Source organism: Coffea arabica, chromosome 11e (genome assembly GCF_036785885.1).
Source record: "Coffea arabica cultivar ET-39 chromosome 11e, Coffea Arabica ET-39 HiFi, whole genome shotgun sequence".
Taxonomy (NCBI): Eukaryota; Viridiplantae; Streptophyta; class Magnoliopsida; order Gentianales; family Rubiaceae; genus Coffea; species Coffea arabica.
The window spans coordinates 34,639,500-34,657,109 of record NC_092331.1 but is presented as its reverse complement, the minus strand read 5'-3'; the positions used below and the strand labels follow the sequence as shown (position 1 = coordinate 34,657,109).

Genomic DNA, 17,610 nt, shown 5'->3' with positions numbered 1-17,610 from the left:
GCGCTGATACATTTGCGCCGACAAATTTGAGCGACGATCCGGGCTTTGATCGAGCCGTACCGTTCCTGATTTGTCTCGCGCCTTCAGATCCTCCTTCACGCTTCGACAAGAAGCAAAATATTAAGCAATCGTTCCGACGGAGCTAAATTACTACTGGATAAAGAACGAATAGGAAATTTGGATTTCGAAACAAAAAAGAGAGGGGTGCAACACGAGGACTTCCCAGGGGGTCACCAATCCAAGTACTACTCTCGCCCAAACACGCTTAATTTCGAAGTTCTGATGGGATCCGGTGCATTAGTGCTGGTATGATCGCACCCGCCATATTCCTTTCGCTTTATTCTTTTAAACTACCCCGTCCTGCGAAGCAGTGTAGCTTTTCTAGACCGAAATTCATTTTAAGCGTCAATTCAAGCATTTTCCTATCATCCTTTTATTTATTTGCTTTCATATTTTTTTTTGTTATTGATTTGCCCCCTATTTTTTTCCATCATCCCGCAACTCTAAATTATCATGAAATCAATCCTTCACGCTTGCGCTGATACATTTGCGCCGACAAATTTGAGCGACGATCCGGGCTTTGATCGAGCCGTACCGTTCCTGATTTGTCTCGCGCCTTCAGATCCGCCTTCATGCTTCGAGAAGAAGCAAAATATAAAGCAATCGTTCCGAAGGACCTAAATTACTACCGGATAAAGAACGAATAGAAAATTTGAATTTCGAAACAAAAAAGAGAGGGGTGCAACAAGAGGAATTCCCAGGGGGTCACCCATCCTAGTACTACTCTCGCCCAAGCATGCTTAACTTCGGAGTTCTGATGGGATCCGGTGCATTAGTGCTGGTATGATCGCACCCGCCACGTTCCTTTCGCTTTATTCTTTTAAACTACCCCGTCCTGCGAAGCAGTGTGGCTTTTCTGGACCGAAATTCATTTTAAGCGTCAATTCAAGCATTTTCCTATTATCCTTTTATTTATTTGCTTTCATATTTTTTTTTATTATTGATTTGCCCCCTGTTTTTTTCCATCATCCCGCAACTCTAAATTATCATGAAATCAATCCTTCACGCTTGCGCTGATACATTTGCGCCGACAAATTTGAGCGACGATCCGGGCTTTGATCGAGCCGTACCGTTCCTGATTTGTCTCGCGCCTTCAGATCCTCCTTCACGCTTCGACAAGAAGCAAAATATTAAGCAATCGTTCCGACGGAGCTAAATTACTACAGGATAAAGAACGAATAGGAAATTTGGATTTCGAAACAAAAAAGAGAGGGGTGCAACACGAGGACTTCCCAGGGGGTCACCCATCCTAATACTGCTTACGCCCAAGCACGCTTAACTTCGGAGTTCTGATGGGATACGGTGCATTAGTGCTGGTATGATCGCACCCACAACGTTCCTTTCACTTTATTCTTTTAAACTACCCCGTCCAGCGAAGCAGTGTGGCTTTTCTAGACCGGAATTCATTTTAAGCGTCAATTGAAGCATTTTCCTCTTATCCTTTTATTTATTTACTTTATATTTTTTTGTTATTGATTTGCACCCTATTTTTTTCCATCATCCCGCAACTCTAAATTATCATGAAATCAATCCTTCACGCTTGCGGTGATACATTTGCGCCGACAAATTTGAGCGACGATCCGGGCTTTGATCGAGCCGTACCGTTCCTGATTTGTCTCGCGCCTTCAGATCCTCCTTCACGCTTCGACAAGAAGCAAAATATTAAGCAATCGTTCCGACGGAGCTAAATTACTACAGGATAAAGAACGAATAGGAAATTTGGATTTCGAAACAAAAAAGAGAGGGGTGCAACACGAGGACTTCCCAGGGGGTCACCAATCCAAGTGCTACTCTCGCCCAAACACGCTTAATTTCGAAGTTCTGATGGGATCCGGTGCATTAGTGCTGGTATGATCGCACCCGCCATATTCCTTTCGCTTTATTCTTTTAAACTACCCCGTCCTGCGAAGCAGTGTGGCTTTTCTAGACCGAAATTCATTTTAAGCGTCAATTCAAGCATTTTCCTATTATCCTTTTATTTATTTGCTTTCATATTTTTTTTATATTGATTTGCCCCCTGTTTTTTTCCATCATCCCGCAACTCTAAATTATCATGAAATCAATCCTTCAAGCTTGCGCTGATACATTTGCGCCGACAAATTTGAGCGACGATCCGGGCTTTGATCGAGCCGTACCGTTCCTGATTTGTCTCGCGCCTTCAGATCCTCCTTCACGCTTCGACAAGAAGCAAAATATTAAGCAATCGTTCCGACGGAGCTAAATTACTACAGGATAAAGAACGAATAGGAAATTTGGATTTCGAAACAAAAAAGAGAGGGGTGCAACACGAGGACTTCCCAGGGGGTCACCAATCCAAGTACTACTCTCGCCCAAACACGCTTAATTTCGAAGTTCTGATGGGATCCGGTGCATTAGTGCTGGAATGATCGCACCCGCCATATTCCTTTCGCTTTATTCTTTTAAACTATCCCGTCCTGCGAAGCAGTGTTGCTTTTCTAGACCGAAATTCATTTTAAGCGTCAATTCAAGCATTTTCCTATTATCCTTTTATTTATTTGCTTTCATATTTTTTTTTGTTATTGATTTGCCCCCTGTTTTTTTCCAGCATCCCGCAACTCTAAATTATCATGAAATCAATCCTTCACGCTTGCGCTGATACATTTGCGCCGACAAATTTGAGCGACGATCCGGACTTTGATCGAGCCGTACCGTTCCTGATTTGTCTCGCGCCTTCAGATCCGCCTTCATGCTTCGAGAAGAAGCAAAATATAAAGCAATCGTTCCGAAGGACCTAAATTACTACCGGATAAAGAACGAATAGAAAATTTGAATTTCGAAACAAAAAAGAGAGGGGTGCAACAAGAGGAATTCCCAGGGGGTCACCCATCCTAGTACTACTCTCGCCCAAGCATGCTTAACTTCGGAGTTCTGATGGGATCCGGTGCATTAGTGCTGGTATGATCGCACCCGCCACGTTCCTTTCGCTTTATTCTTTTAAACTACCCCGTCCTGCGAAGCAGTGTGGCTTTTCTAGACCGAAATTCATTTTAAGCGTCAATTCAAGCATTTTCCTATTATCCTTTTATTTATTTGCTTTCATATTTTTTTTTATTATTGATTTGCCCCCTGTTTTTTTCCATCATCCCGCAACTCTAAATTATCATGAAATCAATCCTTCACGCTTGCGCTGATACATTTGCGCCGACAAATTTGAGCGACGATCCGGGCTTTGATCGAGCCGTACCGTTCCTGATTTGTCTCGCGCCTTCAGATCCTCCTTCACGCTTCGACAAGAAGCAAAATATTAAGCAATCGTTCCGACGGAGCTAAATTACTACAGGATAAAGAACGAATAGAAAATTTGGATTTCGAAACAAAAAAGAGAGGGGTGCAACACGAGGACTTCCCAGGGGGTCACCCATCCTAATACTGCTTACGCCCAAGCACGCTTAACTTCGGAGTTCTGATGGGATACGGTGCATTAGTGCTGGTATGATCGCACCCACAACGTTCCTTTCGCTTTATTCTTTTAAACTACCCTGTCCTGCGAAGCAGTGTGGCTTTTCTAGACCGGAATTCATTTTAAGCGTCAATTGAAGCATTTTCCTCTTATCCTTTTATTTATTTACTTTATATTTTTTTTGTTATTGATTTGCACCCTGTTTTTTTCCATCATCCCGCAACTCTAAATTATCATGAAATCAATCCTTCACGCTTGCGGTGATACATTTGCGCCGACAAATTTGAGCGACGATCCGGGCTTTGATCGAGCCGTACCGTTCCTGATTTGTCTCGCGCCTTCAGATACTCCTTCACGCTTCGACAAGAAGCAAAATATTAAGCAATCGTTCCGACGGAGCTAAATTACTACAGGATAAAGAACGAATAGGAAATTTGGATTTCGAAACAAAAAAGAGAGGGGTGCAACACGAGGACTTCCCAGGGGGTCACCCATCCTAATACTGCTTACGCCCAAGCACGCTTAACTTCGGAGTTCTGATGGGATACGGTGCATTAGTGCTGGTATGATCGCACCCACAACGTTCCTTTCGCTTTATTCTTTTAAACTACCCCGTCCAGCGAAGCAGTGTGGCTTTTCTAGACCGGAATTCATTTTAAGCGTCAATTGAAGCATTTTCCTCTTATCCTTTTATTTATTTACTTTATATTTTTTTGTTATTGATTTGCACCCTATTTTTTTCCATCATCCCGCAACTCTAAATTATCATGAAATCAATCCTTCACGCTTGCGGTGATACATTTGCGCCGACAAATTTGAGCGACGATCCGGGCTTTGATCGAGCCGTACCGTTCCTGATTTGTCTCGCGCCTTCAGATCCTCCTTCACGCTTCGACAAGAAGCAAAATATTAAGCAATCGTTCCGACGGAGCTAAATTACTACAGGATAAAGAACGAATAGGAAATTTGGATTTCGAAACAAAAAAGAGAGGGGTGCAACACGAGGACTTCCCAGGGGGTCACCAATCCAAGTGCTACTCTCGCCCAAACACGCTTAATTTCGAAGTTCTGATGGGATCCGGTGCATTAGTGCTGGTATGATCGCACCCGCCATATTCCTTTCGCTTTATTCTTTTAAACTACCCCGTCCTGCGAAGCAGTGTGGCTTTTCTAGACCGAAATTCATTTTAAGCGTCAAATCAAGCATTTTCCTATTATCCTTTTATTTATTTGCTTTCATATTTTTTTTATATTGATTTGCCCCCTGTTTTTTTCCATCATCCCGCAACTCTAAATTATCATGAAATCAATCCTTCAAGCTTGCGCTGATACATTTGCGCCGACAAATTTGAGCGACGATCCGGGCTTTGATCGAGCCGTACCGTTCCTGATTTGTCTCGCGCCTTCAGATCCTCCTTCACGCTTCGACAAGAAGCAAAATATTAAGCAATCGTTCCGACGGAGCTAAATTACTACAGGATAAAGAACGAATAGGAAATTTGGATTTCGAAACAAAAAAGAGAGGGGTGCAACACGAGGACTTCCCAGGGGGTCACCAATCCAAGTACTACTCTCGCCCAAACACGCTTAATTTCGAAGTTCTGATGGGATCCGGTGCATTAGTGCTGGTATGATCGCACCCGCCATATTCCTTTCGCTTTATTCTTTTAAACTATCCCGTCCTGCGAAGCAGTGTTGCTTTTCTAGACCGAAATTCATTTTAAGCGTCAATTCAAGCATTTTCCTATTATCCTTTTATTTATTTGCTTTCATATTTTTTTTTGTTATTGATTTGCCCCCTGTTTTTTTCCATCATCCCGCAACTCTAAATTATCATGAAATCAATCCTTCACGCTTGCGCTGATACATTTGCGCCGACAAATTTGAGCGACGATCCGGGCTTTGATCGAGCCGTACCGTTCCTGATTTGTCTCGCGCCTTCAGATCCGCCTTCATGCTTCGAGAAGAAGCAAAATATAAAGCAATCGTTCCGAAGGACCTAAATTACTACCGGATAAAGAACGAATAGAAAATTTGAATTTCGAAACAAAAAAGAGAGGGGTGCAACAAGAGGAATTCCCAGGGGGTCACCCATCCTAGTACTACTCTCGCCCAAGCATGCTTAACTTCGGAGTTCTGATGGGATCCGGTGCATTAGTGCTGGTATGATCGCACCCGCCACGTTCCTTTCGCTTTATTCTTTTAAACTACCCCGTCCTGCGAAGCAGTGTGGCTTTTCTAGACCGAAATTCATTTTAAGCGTCAATTCAAGCATTTTCCTATTATCCTTTTATTTATTTGCTTTCATATTTTTTTTTGATATTGATTTGCCCCCTGTTTTTTTTCATCATCCCGCAACTCTAAATTATCATGAAATCAATCCTTCACGCTTGCGCTGATACATTTGCGCCGACAAATTTGAGCGACGATCCGGGCTTTGATCGAGCCGTACCGTTCCTGATTTGTCTCGCGCCTTCAGATCCGCCTTCATGCTTCGAGAAGAAGCAAAATATAAAGCAATCGTTCCGAAGGACCTAAATTACTACCGGATAAAGAACGAATAGAAAATTTGAATTTCGAAACAAAAAAGAGAGGGGTGCAACAAGAGGAATTCCCAGGGGGTCACCCATCCTAGTACTACTCTCGCCCAAACACGCTTAATTTCGAAGTTCTGATGGGATCCGGTGCATTAGTGCTGGTATGATCGCACCCGCCATATTCCTTTCGCTTTATTCTTTTAAACTACCCCGTCCTGCGAAGCAGTGTGGCTTTTCTAGATCGAAATTCATTTTAAGCGTCAATTCAAGCATTTTCCTATTATCCTTTTATTTATTTGCTTTCATATTTTTTTTTGATATTGATTTGCCCCCTGTTTTTTTTCATCATCCCGCAACTCTAAATTATCATGAAATCAATCCTTCACGCTTGCGCTGATACATTTGCGCCGACAAATTTGAGTGACGATCCGGGCTTTGATCGAGCCGTACCGTTCCTGATTTGTCTCGCGCCTTCAGATCCTCCTTCACGCTTCGACAAGAAGCAAAATATTAAGCAATCGTTCCGACGGAGCTAAATTACTACAGGATAAAGAACGAATAGGAAATTTGGATTTCGAAACAAAAAAGAGAGGGGTGCAACACGAGGACTTCCCAGGGGGTCACCAATCCAAGTACTACTCTCGCCCAAACACGCTTAATTTCGAAGTTCTGATGGGATCCGGTGCATTAGTGCTGGTATGATCGCACCCGCCATATTCCTTTCGCTTTATTCTTTTAAACTACACCGTCCTGCGAAGCAGTGTGGCTTTTCTAGACCGAAATTCATTTTAAGCGTCAATTCAAGCATTTTCCTATTATCCTTTTATTTATTTGCTTTCATATTTTTTTTTTGTTATTGATTTGCCCCCTGTTTTTTTCCATCATCCCGCAACTCTAAATTTTCATGAAATCAATCCTTCACGCTTGCGCTGATACATTTGCGTCGACAAATTTGAGCGACGATCCGGGCTTTGATCGAGCCGTACCGTTCCTGATTTGTCTCGCGCCTTCAGATCCTCCTTCACGCTTCGACAAGAAGCAAAATATTAAGCAATCGTTCCGACGGAGCTAAATTACTACTGGATAAAGAACGAATAGGAAATTTGGATTTCGAAACAAAAAAGAGAGGGGTGCAACACGAGGACTTCCCAGGGGGTCACCAATCCAAGTACTACTCTCGCCCAAACACGCTTAATTTCGAAGTTCTGATGGGATCCGGTGCATTAGTGCTGGTATGATCGCACCCGCCATATTCCTTTCGCTTTATTCTTTTAAACTACCCCGTCCTGCGAAGCAGTGTAGCTTTTCTAGACCGAAATTCATTTTAAGCGTCAATTCAAGCATTTTCCTATCATCCTTTTATTTATTTGCTTTCATATTTTTTTTTGTTATTGATTTGCCCCCTATTTTTTTCCATCATCCCGCAACTCTAAATTATCATGAAATCAATCCTTCACGCTTGCGCTGATACATTTGCGCCGACAAATTTGAGCGACGATCCGGGCTTTGATCGAGCCGTACCGTTCCTGATTTGTCTCGCGCCTTCAGATCCGCCTTCATGCTTCGAGAAGAAGCAAAATATAAAGCAATCGTTCCGAAGGACCTAAATTACTACCGGATAAAGAACGAATAGAAAATTTGAATTTCGAAACAAAAAAGAGAGGGGTGCAACAAGAGGAATTCCCAGGGGGTCACCCATCCTAGTACTACTCTCGCCCAAGCATGCTTAACTTCGGAGTTCTGATGGGATCCGGTGCATTAGTGCTGGTATGATCGCACCCGCCACGTTCCTTTCGCTTTATTCTTTTAAACTACCCCGTCCTGCGAAGCAGTGTGGCTTTTCTGGACCGAAATTCATTTTAAGCGTCAATTCAAGCATTTTCCTATTATCCTTTTATTTATTTGCTTTCATATTTTTTTTTATTATTGATTTGCCCCCTGTTTTTTTCCATCATCCCGCAACTCTAAATTATCATGAAATCAATCCTTCACGCTTGCGCTGATACATTTGCGCCGACAAATTTGAGCGACGATCCGGGCTTTGATCGAGCCGTACCGTTCCTGATTTGTCTCGCGCCTTCAGATCCTCCTTCACGCTTCGACAAGAAGCAAAATATTAAGCAATCGTTCCGACGGAGCTAAATTACTACAGGATAAAGAACGAATAGGAAATTTGGATTTCGAAACAAAAAAGAGAGGGGTGCAACACGAGGACTTCCCAGGGGGTCACCCATCCTAATACTGCTTACGCCCAAGCACGCTTAACTTCGGAGTTCTGATGGGATACGGTGCATTAGTGCTGGTATGATTGCACCCACAACGTTCCTTTCACTTTATTCTTTTAAACTACCCCGTCTAGCGAAGCAGTGTGGCTTTTCTAGACCGGAATTCATTTTAAGCGTCAATTGAAGCATTTTCCTCTTATCCTTTTATTTATTTACTTTATATTTTTTTGTTATTGATTTGCACCCTATTTTTTTCCATCATCCCGCAACTCTAAATTATCATGAAATCAATCCTTCACGCTTGCGGTGATACATTTGCGCCGACAAATTTGAGCGACGATCCGGGCTTTGATCGAGCCGTACCGTTCCTGATTTGTCTCGCGCCTTCAGATCCTCCTTCACGCTTCGACAAGAAGCAAAATATTAAGCAATCGTTCCGACGGAGCTAAATTACTACAGGATAAAGAACGAATAGGAAATTTGGATTTCGAAACAAAAAAGAGAGGGGTGCAACACGAGGACTTCCCAGGGGGTCACCAATCCAAGTGCTACTCTCGCCCAAACACGCTTAATTTCGAAGTTCTGATGGGATCCGGTGCATTAGTGCTGGTATGATCGCACCCGCCATATTCCTTTCGCTTTATTCTTTTAAACTACCCCGTCCTGCGAAGCAGTGTGGCTTTTCTAGACCGAAATTCATTTTAAGCGTCAATTCAAGCATTTTCCTATTATCCTTTTATTTATTTGCTTTCATATTTTTTTTATATTGATTTGCCCCCTGTTTTTTTCCATCATCCCGCAACTCTAAATTATCATGAAATCAATCCTTCAAGCTTGCGCTGATACATTTGCGCCGACAAATTTGAGCGACGATCCGGGCTTTGATCGAGCCGTACCGTTCCTGATTTGTCTCGCGCCTTCAGATCCTCCTTCACGCTTCGACAAGAAGCAAAATATTAAGCAATCGTTCCGACGGAGCTAAATTACTACAGGATAAAGAACGAATAGGAAATTTGGATTTCGAAACAAAAAAGAGAGGGGTGCAACACGAGGACTTCCCAGGGGGTCACCAATCCAAGTACTACTCTCGCCCAAACACGCTTAATTTCGAAGTTCTGATGGGATCCGGTGCATTAGTGCTGGAATGATCGCACCCGCCATATTCCTTTCGCTTTATTCTTTTAAACTATCCCGTCCTGCGAAGCAGTGTTGCTTTTCTAGACCGAAATTCATTTTAAGCGTCAATTCAAGCATTTTCCTATTATCCTTTTATTTATTTGCTTTCATATTTTTTTTTGTTATTGATTTGCCCCCTGTTTTTTTCCAGCATCCCGCAACTCTAAATTATCATGAAATCAATCCTTCACGCTTGCGCTGATACATTTGCGCCGACAAATTTGAGCGACGATCCGGACTTTGATCGAGCCGTACCGTTCCTGATTTGTCTCGCGCCTTCAGATCCGCCTTCATGCTTAGAGAAGAAGCAAAATATAAAGCAATCGTTCCGAAGGACCTAAATTACTACCGGATAAAGAACGAATAGAAAATTTGAATTTCGAAACAAAAAAGAGAGGGGTGCAACAAGAGGAATTCCCAGGGGGTCACCCATCCTAGTACTACTCTCGCCCAAGCATGCTTAACTTCGGAGTTCTGATGGGATCCGGTGCATTAGTGCTGGTATGATCGCACCCGCCACGTTCCTTTCGCTTTATTCTTTTAAACTACCCCGTCCTGCGAAGCAGTGTGGCTTTTCTAGACCGAAATTCATTTTAAGCGTCAATTCAAGCATTTTCCTATTATCCTTTTATTTATTTGCTTTCATATTTTTTTTTATTATTGATTTGCCCCCTGTTTTTTTCCATCATCCCGCAACTCTAAATTATCATGAAATCAATCCTTCACGCTTGCGCTGATACATTTGCGCCGACAAATTTGAGCGACGATCCGGGCTTTGATCGAGCCGTACCGTTCCTGATTTGTCTCGCGCCTTCAGATCCTCCTTCACGCTTCGACAAGAAGCAAAATATTAAGCAATCGTTCCGACGGAGCTAAATTACTACAGGATAAAGAACGAATAGGAAATTTGGATTTCGAAACAAAAAAGAGAGGGGTGCAACACGAGGACTTCCCAGGGGGTCACCCATCCTAATACTGCTTACGCCCAAGCACGCTTAACTTCGGAGTTCTGATGGGATACGGTGCATTAGTGCTGGTATGATCGCACCCACAACGTTCCTTTCGCTTTATTCTTTTAAACTACCCTGTCCTGCGAAGCAGTGTGGCTTTTCTAGACCGGAATTCATTTTAAGCGTCAATTGAAGCATTTTCCTCTTATCCTTTTATTTATTTACTTTATATTTTTTTTGTTATTGATTTGCACCCTGTTTTTTTCCATCATCCCGCAACTCTAAATTATCATGAAATCAATCCTTCACGCTTGCGGTGATACATTTGCGCCGACAAATTTGAGCGACGATCCGGGCTTTGATCGAGCCGTACCGTTCCTGATTTGTCTCGCGCCTTCAGATACTCCTTCACGCTTCGACAAGAAGCAAAATATTAAGCAATCGTTCCGACGGAGCTAAATTACTACAGGATAAAGAACGAATAGGAAATTTGGATTTCGAAACAAAAAAGAGAGGGGTGCAACACGAGGACTTCCCAGGGGGTCACCCATCCTAATACTGCTTACGCCCAAGCACGCTTAACTTCGGAGTTCTGATGGGATACGGTGCATTAGTGCTGGTATGATCGCACCCACAACGTTCCTTTCGCTTTATTCTTTTAAACTACCCCGTCCAGCGAAGCAGTGTGGCTTTTCTAGACCGGAATTCATTTTAAGCGTCAATTGAAGCATTTTCCTCTTATCCTTTTATTTATTTACTTTATATTTTTTTGTTATTGATTTGCACCCTATTTTTTTCCATCATCCCGCAACTCTAAATTATCATGAAATCAATCCTTCACGCTTGCGGTGATACATTTGCGCCGACAAATTTGAGCGACGATCCGGGCTTTGATCGAGCCGTACCGTTCCTGATTTGTCTCGCGCCTTCAGATCCTCCTTCACGCTTCGACAAGAAGCAAAATATTAAGCAATCGTTCCGACGGAGCTAAATTACTACAGGATAAAGAACGAATAGGAAATTTGGATTTCGAAACAAAAAAGAGAGGGGTGCAACACGAGGACTTCCCAGGGGGTCACCAATCCAAGTGCTACTCTCGCCCAAACACGCTTAATTTCGAAGTTCTGATGGGATCCGGTGCATTAGTGCTGGTATGATCGCACCCGCCATATTCCTTTCGCTTTATTCTTTTAAACTACCCCGTCCTGCGAAGCAGTGTGGCTTTTCTAGACCGAAATTCATTTTAAGCGTCAAATCAAGCATTTTCCTATTATCCTTTTATTTATTTGCTTTCATATTTTTTTTATATTGATTTGCCCCCTGTTTTTTTCCATCATCCCGCAACTCTAAATTATCATGAAATCAATCCTTCAAGCTTGCGCTGATACATTTGCGCCGACAAATTTGAGCGACGATCCGGGCTTTGATCGAGCCGTACCGTTCCTGATTTGTCTCGCGCCTTCAGATCCTCCTTCACGCTTCGACAAGAAGCAAAATATTAAGCAATCGTTCCGACGGAGCTAAATTACTACAGGATAAAGAACGAATAGGAAATTTGGATTTCGAAACAAAAAAGAGAGGGGTGCAACACGAGGACTTCCCAGGGGGTCACCAATCCAAGTACTACTCTCGCCCAAACACGCTTAATTTCGAAGTTCTGATGGGATCCGGTGCATTAGTGCTGGTATGATCGCACCCGCCATATTCCTTTCGCTTTATTCTTTTAAACTATCCCGTCCTGCGAAGCAGTGTTGCTTTTCTAGACCGAAATTCATTTTAAGCGTCAATTCAAGCATTTTCCTATTATCCTTTTATTTATTTGCTTTCATATTTTTTTTTGTTATTGATTTGCCCCCTGTTTTTTTCCATCATCCCGCAACTCTAAATTATCATGAAATCAATCCTTCACGCTTGCGCTGATACATTTGCGCCGACAAATTTGAGCGACGATCCGGGCTTTGATCGAGCCGTACCGTTCCTGATTTGTCTCGCGCCTTCAGATCCGCCTTCATGCTTCGAGAAGAAGCAAAATATAAAGCAATCGTTCCGAAGGACCTAAATTACTACCGGATAAAGAACGAATAGAAAATTTGAATTTCGAAACAAAAAAGAGAGGGGTGCAACAAGAGGAATTCCCAGGGGGTCACCCATCCTAGTACTACTCTCGCCCAAGCATGCTTAACTTCGGAGTTCTGATGGGATCCGGTGCATTAGTGCTGGTATGATCGCACCCGCCACGTTCCTTTCGCTTTATTCTTTTAAACTACCCCGTCCTGCGAAGCAGTGTGGCTTTTCTAGACCGAAATTCATTTTAAGCGTCAATTCAAGCATTTTCCTATTATCCTTTTATTTATTTGCTTTCATATTTTTTTTTATTATTGATTTGCCCCCTGTTTTTTTCCATCATCCCGCAACTCTAAATTATCATGAAATCAATCCTTCACGCTTGCGCTGATACATTTGCGCCGACAAATTTGAGCGACGATCCGGGCTTTGATCGAGCCGTACCGTTCCTGATTTGTCTCGCGCCTTCAGATCCTCCTTCACGCTTCGACAAGAAGCAAAATATTAAGCAATCGTTCCGACGGAGCTAAATTACTACAGGATAAAGAACGAATAGGAAATTTGGATTTCGAAACAAAAAAGAGAGGGGTGCAACACGAGGACTTCCCAGGGGGTCACCCATCCTAGTACTACTCTCGCCCAAGCATGCTTAACTTCGGAGTTCTGATGGGATCCGGTGCATTAGTGCTGGTATGATCGCACCCGCCACGTTCCTTTCGCTTTATTCTTTTAAACTACCCCGTCCTGCGAAGCAGTGTGGCTTTTCTAGACCGAAATTCATTTTAAGCGTCAATTCAAGCATTTTCCTATTATCCTTTTATTTATTTGCTTTCATATTTTTTTTTATTATTGATTTGCCCCCTGTTTTTTTCCATCATCCCGCAACTCTAAATTATCATGAAATCAATCCTTCACGCTTGCGCTGATACATTTGCGCCGACAAATTTGAGCGACGATCCGGGCTTTGATCGAGCCGTACCGTTCCTGATTTGTCTCGCGCCTTCAGATCCTCCTTCACGCTTCGACAAGAAGCAAAATATTAAGCAATCGTTCCGACGGAGCTAAATTACTACAGGATAAAGAACGAATAGGAAATTTGGATTTCGAAACAAAAAAGAGAGGGGTGCAACACGAGGACTTCCCAGGGGGTCACCCATCCTAATACTGCTTACGCCCAAGCACGCTTAACTTCGGAGTTCTGATGGGATACGGTGCATTAGTGCTGGTATGATCGCACCCACAACGTTCCTTTCGCTTTATTCTTTTAAACTACCCTGTCCTGCGAAGCAGTGTGGCTTTTCTAGACCGGAATTCATTTTAAGCGTCAATTGAAGCATTTTCCTCTTATCCTTTTATTTATTTACTTTATATTTTTTTTGTTATTGATTTGCACCCTGTTTTTTTCCATCATCCCGCAACTCTAAATTATCATGAAATCAATCCTTCACGCTTGCGGTGATACATTTGCGCCGACAAATTTGAGCGACGATCCGGGCTTTGATCGAGCCGTACCGTTCCTGATTTGTCTCGCGCCTTCAGATACTCCTTCACGCTTCGACAAGAAGCAAAATATTAAGCAATCGTTCCGACGGAGCTAAATTACTACAGGATAAAGAACGAATAGGAAATTTGGATTTCGAAACAAAAAAGAGAGGGGTGCAACACGAGGACTTCCCAGGGGGTCACCCATCCTAATACTGCTTACGCCCAAGCACGCTTAACTTCGGAGTTCTGATGGGATACGGTGCATTAGTGCTGGTATGATCGCACCCACAACGTTCCTTTCGCTTTATTCTTTTAAACTACCCCGTCCAGCGAAGCAGTGTGGCTTTTCTAGACCGGAATTCATTTTAAGCGTCAATTGAAGCATTTTCCTCTTATCCTTTTATTTATTTACTTTATATTTTTTTGTTATTGATTTGCACCCTATTTTTTTCCATCATCCCGCAACTCTAAATTATCATGAAATCAATCCTTCACGCTTGCGGTGATACATTTGCGCCGACAAATTTCAGCGACGATCCGGGCTTTGATCGAGCCGTACCGTTCCTGATTTGTCTCGCGCCTTCAGATCCTCCTTCACGCTTCGACAAGAAGCAAAATATTAAGCAATCGTTCCGACGGAGCTAAATTACTACAGGATAAAGAACGAATAGGAAATTTGGATTTCGAAACAAAAAAGAGAGGGGTGCAACACGAGGACTTCCCAGGGGGTCACCAATCCAAGTGCTACTCTCGCCCAAACACGCTTAATTTCGAAGTTCTGATGGGATCCGGTGCATTAGTGCTGGTATGATCGCACCCGCCATATTCCTTTCGCTTTATTCTTTTAAACTACCCCGTCCTGCGAAGCAGTGTGGCTTTTCTAGACCGAAATTCATTTTAAGCGTCAATTCAAGCATTTTCCTATTATCCTTTTATTTATTTGCTTTCATATTTTTTTTATATTGATTTGCCCCCTGTTTTTTTCCATCATCCCGCAACTCTAAATTATCATGAAATCAATCCTTCAAGCTTGCGCTGATACATTTGCGCCGACAAATTTGAGCGACGATCCGGGCTTTGATCGAGCCGTACCGTTCCTGATTTGTCTCGCGCCTTCAGATCCTCCTTCACGCTTCGACAAGAAGCAAAATATTAAGCAATCGTTCCGACGGAGCTAAATTACTACAGGATAAAGAACGAATAGGAAATTTGGATTTCGAAACAAAAAAGAGAGGGGTGCAACACGAGGACTTCCCAGGGGGTCACCAATCCAAGTGCTACTCTCGCCCAAACACGCTTAATTTCGAAGTTCTGATGGGATCCGGTGCATTAGTGCTGGTATGATCGCACCCGCCATATTCCTTTCGCTTTATTCTTTTAAACTACCCCGTCCTGCGAAGCAGTGTGGCTTTTCTAGACCGAAATTCATTTTAAGCGTCAATTCAAGCATTTTCCTATTATCCTTTTATTTATTTGCTTTCATATTTTTTTTATATTGATTTGCCCCCTGTTTTTTTCCATCATCCCGCAACTCTAAATTATCATGAAATCAATCCTTCAAGCTTGCGCTGATACATTTGCGCCGACAAATTTGAGCGACGATCCGGGCTTTGATCGAGCCGTACCGTTCCTGATTTGTCTCGCGCCTTCAGATCCTCCTTCACGCTTCGACAAGAAGCAAAATATTAAGCAATCGTTCCGACGGAGCTAAATTACTACAGGATAAAGAACGAATAGGAAATTTGGATTTCGAAACAAAAAAGAGAGGGGTGCAACACGAGGACTTCCCAGGGGGTCACCAATCCAAGTACTACTCTCGCCCAAACACGCTTAATTTCGAAGTTCTGATGGGATCCGGTGCATTAGTGCTGGAATGATCGCACCCGCCATATTCCTTTCGCTTTATTCTTTTAAACTACCCCGTCCTGCGAAGCAGTGTGGCTTTTCTAGACCGAAATTCATTTTAAGCGTCAATTCAAGCATTTTCCTATTATCCTTTTATTTATTTGCTTTCATATTTTTTTTTTGTTATTGATTTGCCCCCTGTTTTTTTCCATCATCCCGCAACTCTAAATTTTCATGAAATCAATCCTTCACGCTTGCGCTGATACATTTGCGCCGACAAATTTGAGCGACGATCCGGGCTTTGATCGAGCCGTACCGTTCCTGATTTGTCTCGCGCCTTCAGATCCTCCTTCACGCTTCGACAAGAAGCAAAATATTAAGCAATCGTTCCGACGGAGCTAAATTACTACAGGATAAAGAACGAATAGGAAATTTGGATTTCGAAACAAAAAAGAGAGGGGTGCAACACGAGGACTTCCCAGGGGGTCACCCATCCTAATACTGCTTACGCCCAAGCACGCTTAACTTCGGAGTTCTGATGGGATACGGTGCATTAGTGCTGGTATGATCGCACCCACAACGTTCCTTTCGCTTTATTCTTTTAAACTACCCTGTCCTGCGAAGCAGTGTGGCTTTTCTAGACCGGAATTCATTTTAAGCGTCAATTGAAGCATTTTCCTCTTATCCTTTTATTTATTTACTTTATATTTTTTTTGTTATTGATTTGCACCCTGTTTTTTTTCATCATCCCGCAACTCTAAATTATCATGAAATCAATCCTTCACGCTTGCGGTGATACATTTGCGCCGACAAATTTGAGCGACGATCCGGGCTTTGATCGAGCCGTACCGTTCCTGATTTGTCTCGCGCCTTCAGATACTCCTTCACGCTTCGACAAGAAGCAAAATATTAAGCAATCGTTCCGACGGAGCTAAATTACTACAGGATAAAGAACGAATAGGAAATTTGGATTTCGAAACAAAAAAGAGAGGGGTGCAACACGAGGACTTCCCAGGGGGTCACCAATCCAAGTGCTACTCTCGCCCAAACACGCTTAATTTCGAAGTTCTGATGGGATCCGGTGCATTAGTGCTGGTATGATCGCACCCGCCATATTCCTTTCGCTTTATTCTTTTAAACTACCCCGTCCTGCGAAGCAGTGTGGCTTTTCTAGACCGAAATTCATTTTAAGCGTCAATTCAAGCATTTTCCTATTATCCTTTTATTTATTTGCTTTCATATTTTTTTTATATTGATTTGCCCCCTGTTTTTTTCCATCATCCCGCAACTCTAAATTATCATGAAATCAATCCTTCAAGCTTGCGCTGATACATTTGCGCCGACAAATTTGAGCGACGATCCGGGCTTTGATCGAGCCGTACCGTTCCTGATTTGTCTCGCGCCTTCAGATCCTCCTTCACGCTTCGACAAGAAGCAAAATATTAAGCAATCGTTCCGACGGAGCTAAATTACTACAGGATAAAGAACGAATAGGAAATTTGGATTTCGAAACAAAAAAGAGAGGGGTGCAACACGAGGACTTCCCAGGGGGTCACCAATCCAAGTACTACTCTCGCCCAAACACGCTTAATTTCGAAGTTCTGATGGGATCCGGTGCATTAGTGCTGGAATGATCGCACCCGCCATATTCCTTTCGCTTTATTCTTTTAAACTATCCCGTCCTGCGAAGCAGTGTTGCTTTTCTAGACCGAAATTCATTTTAAGCGTCAATTCAAGCATTTTCCTATTATCCTTTTATTTATTTGCTTTCATATTTTTTTTTGTTATTGATTTGCCCCCTGTTTTTTTCCAGCATCCCGCAACTCTAAATTATCATGAAATCAATC

At 42.7% G+C, this 17,610-nt stretch overlaps 33 non-coding genes across 33 annotated transcripts; all 33 read right to left on the bottom strand.

The window, feature by feature from the left end:
• Nucleotides 1–201: 201 nt before the first annotated feature.
• On the bottom strand, nt 202–320 carry LOC140023129 (5S ribosomal RNA). The gene has a single exon (XR_011827101.1). It is a non-coding gene; the product is annotated as a 5S ribosomal RNA (ribosomal RNA).
• A 416-nt stretch (nt 321–736) lies between these two features.
• On the bottom strand, nt 737–855 carry LOC140032023 (5S ribosomal RNA). Its single transcript, XR_011835949.1, has one exon. It is a non-coding gene; the product is annotated as a 5S ribosomal RNA (ribosomal RNA).
• Nucleotides 856–1,271: 416 nt separating this feature from the next.
• Nucleotides 1,272–1,390, bottom strand: LOC140021848 (5S ribosomal RNA). Its single transcript, XR_011825830.1, has one exon. It is a non-coding gene; the product is annotated as a 5S ribosomal RNA (ribosomal RNA).
• Nucleotides 1,391–1,803: 413 nt separating this feature from the next.
• On the bottom strand, nt 1,804–1,922 carry LOC140024624 (5S ribosomal RNA). Its single transcript, XR_011828600.1, has one exon. It is a non-coding gene; the product is annotated as a 5S ribosomal RNA (ribosomal RNA).
• A 414-nt stretch (nt 1,923–2,336) lies between these two features.
• Nucleotides 2,337–2,455, bottom strand: LOC140023894 (5S ribosomal RNA). The gene has a single exon (XR_011827860.1). It is a non-coding gene; the product is annotated as a 5S ribosomal RNA (ribosomal RNA).
• A 416-nt stretch (nt 2,456–2,871) lies between these two features.
• On the bottom strand, nt 2,872–2,990 carry LOC140032022 (5S ribosomal RNA). Its single transcript, XR_011835948.1, has one exon. It is a non-coding gene; the product is annotated as a 5S ribosomal RNA (ribosomal RNA).
• Nucleotides 2,991–3,406: 416 nt separating this feature from the next.
• On the bottom strand, nt 3,407–3,525 carry LOC140021847 (5S ribosomal RNA). The gene has a single exon (XR_011825829.1). It is a non-coding gene; the product is annotated as a 5S ribosomal RNA (ribosomal RNA).
• Nucleotides 3,526–3,939: 414 nt separating this feature from the next.
• LOC140021846 (5S ribosomal RNA) lies at nt 3,940–4,058 on the bottom strand. The gene has a single exon (XR_011825828.1). It is a non-coding gene; the product is annotated as a 5S ribosomal RNA (ribosomal RNA).
• Nucleotides 4,059–4,471: 413 nt separating this feature from the next.
• Nucleotides 4,472–4,590, bottom strand: LOC140024623 (5S ribosomal RNA). Its single transcript, XR_011828599.1, has one exon. It is a non-coding gene; the product is annotated as a 5S ribosomal RNA (ribosomal RNA).
• Nucleotides 4,591–5,004: 414 nt separating this feature from the next.
• Nucleotides 5,005–5,123, bottom strand: LOC140023128 (5S ribosomal RNA). The gene has a single exon (XR_011827100.1). It is a non-coding gene; the product is annotated as a 5S ribosomal RNA (ribosomal RNA).
• A 416-nt stretch (nt 5,124–5,539) lies between these two features.
• On the bottom strand, nt 5,540–5,658 carry LOC140032021 (5S ribosomal RNA). The gene has a single exon (XR_011835947.1). It is a non-coding gene; the product is annotated as a 5S ribosomal RNA (ribosomal RNA).
• Nucleotides 5,659–6,074: 416 nt separating this feature from the next.
• Nucleotides 6,075–6,193, bottom strand: LOC140021976 (5S ribosomal RNA). Its single transcript, XR_011825958.1, has one exon. It is a non-coding gene; the product is annotated as a 5S ribosomal RNA (ribosomal RNA).
• Nucleotides 6,194–6,609: 416 nt separating this feature from the next.
• Nucleotides 6,610–6,728, bottom strand: LOC140023127 (5S ribosomal RNA). Its single transcript, XR_011827099.1, has one exon. It is a non-coding gene; the product is annotated as a 5S ribosomal RNA (ribosomal RNA).
• Nucleotides 6,729–7,145: 417 nt separating this feature from the next.
• LOC140023125 (5S ribosomal RNA) lies at nt 7,146–7,264 on the bottom strand. The gene has a single exon (XR_011827097.1). It is a non-coding gene; the product is annotated as a 5S ribosomal RNA (ribosomal RNA).
• Nucleotides 7,265–7,680: 416 nt separating this feature from the next.
• LOC140032020 (5S ribosomal RNA) lies at nt 7,681–7,799 on the bottom strand. Its single transcript, XR_011835946.1, has one exon. It is a non-coding gene; the product is annotated as a 5S ribosomal RNA (ribosomal RNA).
• Nucleotides 7,800–8,215: 416 nt separating this feature from the next.
• On the bottom strand, nt 8,216–8,334 carry LOC140021963 (5S ribosomal RNA). Its single transcript, XR_011825945.1, has one exon. It is a non-coding gene; the product is annotated as a 5S ribosomal RNA (ribosomal RNA).
• Nucleotides 8,335–8,747: 413 nt separating this feature from the next.
• Nucleotides 8,748–8,866, bottom strand: LOC140024622 (5S ribosomal RNA). Its single transcript, XR_011828598.1, has one exon. It is a non-coding gene; the product is annotated as a 5S ribosomal RNA (ribosomal RNA).
• A 414-nt stretch (nt 8,867–9,280) lies between these two features.
• LOC140023893 (5S ribosomal RNA) lies at nt 9,281–9,399 on the bottom strand. Its single transcript, XR_011827859.1, has one exon. It is a non-coding gene; the product is annotated as a 5S ribosomal RNA (ribosomal RNA).
• Nucleotides 9,400–9,815: 416 nt separating this feature from the next.
• Nucleotides 9,816–9,934, bottom strand: LOC140032019 (5S ribosomal RNA). The gene has a single exon (XR_011835945.1). It is a non-coding gene; the product is annotated as a 5S ribosomal RNA (ribosomal RNA).
• A 416-nt stretch (nt 9,935–10,350) lies between these two features.
• Nucleotides 10,351–10,469, bottom strand: LOC140021845 (5S ribosomal RNA). The gene has a single exon (XR_011825827.1). It is a non-coding gene; the product is annotated as a 5S ribosomal RNA (ribosomal RNA).
• A 414-nt stretch (nt 10,470–10,883) lies between these two features.
• LOC140021844 (5S ribosomal RNA) lies at nt 10,884–11,002 on the bottom strand. Its single transcript, XR_011825826.1, has one exon. It is a non-coding gene; the product is annotated as a 5S ribosomal RNA (ribosomal RNA).
• Nucleotides 11,003–11,415: 413 nt separating this feature from the next.
• LOC140024621 (5S ribosomal RNA) lies at nt 11,416–11,534 on the bottom strand. The gene has a single exon (XR_011828597.1). It is a non-coding gene; the product is annotated as a 5S ribosomal RNA (ribosomal RNA).
• Nucleotides 11,535–11,948: 414 nt separating this feature from the next.
• On the bottom strand, nt 11,949–12,067 carry LOC140023123 (5S ribosomal RNA). Its single transcript, XR_011827096.1, has one exon. It is a non-coding gene; the product is annotated as a 5S ribosomal RNA (ribosomal RNA).
• A 416-nt stretch (nt 12,068–12,483) lies between these two features.
• Nucleotides 12,484–12,602, bottom strand: LOC140032017 (5S ribosomal RNA). Its single transcript, XR_011835943.1, has one exon. It is a non-coding gene; the product is annotated as a 5S ribosomal RNA (ribosomal RNA).
• Nucleotides 12,603–13,018: 416 nt separating this feature from the next.
• On the bottom strand, nt 13,019–13,137 carry LOC140030842 (5S ribosomal RNA). The gene has a single exon (XR_011834761.1). It is a non-coding gene; the product is annotated as a 5S ribosomal RNA (ribosomal RNA).
• A 416-nt stretch (nt 13,138–13,553) lies between these two features.
• On the bottom strand, nt 13,554–13,672 carry LOC140021843 (5S ribosomal RNA). The gene has a single exon (XR_011825825.1). It is a non-coding gene; the product is annotated as a 5S ribosomal RNA (ribosomal RNA).
• Nucleotides 13,673–14,086: 414 nt separating this feature from the next.
• Nucleotides 14,087–14,205, bottom strand: LOC140021842 (5S ribosomal RNA). Its single transcript, XR_011825824.1, has one exon. It is a non-coding gene; the product is annotated as a 5S ribosomal RNA (ribosomal RNA).
• A 413-nt stretch (nt 14,206–14,618) lies between these two features.
• LOC140024620 (5S ribosomal RNA) lies at nt 14,619–14,737 on the bottom strand. Its single transcript, XR_011828596.1, has one exon. It is a non-coding gene; the product is annotated as a 5S ribosomal RNA (ribosomal RNA).
• A 414-nt stretch (nt 14,738–15,151) lies between these two features.
• LOC140024619 (5S ribosomal RNA) lies at nt 15,152–15,270 on the bottom strand. The gene has a single exon (XR_011828595.1). It is a non-coding gene; the product is annotated as a 5S ribosomal RNA (ribosomal RNA).
• A 414-nt stretch (nt 15,271–15,684) lies between these two features.
• LOC140023891 (5S ribosomal RNA) lies at nt 15,685–15,803 on the bottom strand. Its single transcript, XR_011827857.1, has one exon. It is a non-coding gene; the product is annotated as a 5S ribosomal RNA (ribosomal RNA).
• A 417-nt stretch (nt 15,804–16,220) lies between these two features.
• Nucleotides 16,221–16,339, bottom strand: LOC140021841 (5S ribosomal RNA). Its single transcript, XR_011825823.1, has one exon. It is a non-coding gene; the product is annotated as a 5S ribosomal RNA (ribosomal RNA).
• A 414-nt stretch (nt 16,340–16,753) lies between these two features.
• Nucleotides 16,754–16,872, bottom strand: LOC140024618 (5S ribosomal RNA). The gene has a single exon (XR_011828594.1). It is a non-coding gene; the product is annotated as a 5S ribosomal RNA (ribosomal RNA).
• A 414-nt stretch (nt 16,873–17,286) lies between these two features.
• On the bottom strand, nt 17,287–17,405 carry LOC140023890 (5S ribosomal RNA). The gene has a single exon (XR_011827856.1). It is a non-coding gene; the product is annotated as a 5S ribosomal RNA (ribosomal RNA).
• Between the last annotated feature and the right edge of the window lie 205 nt (nt 17,406–17,610).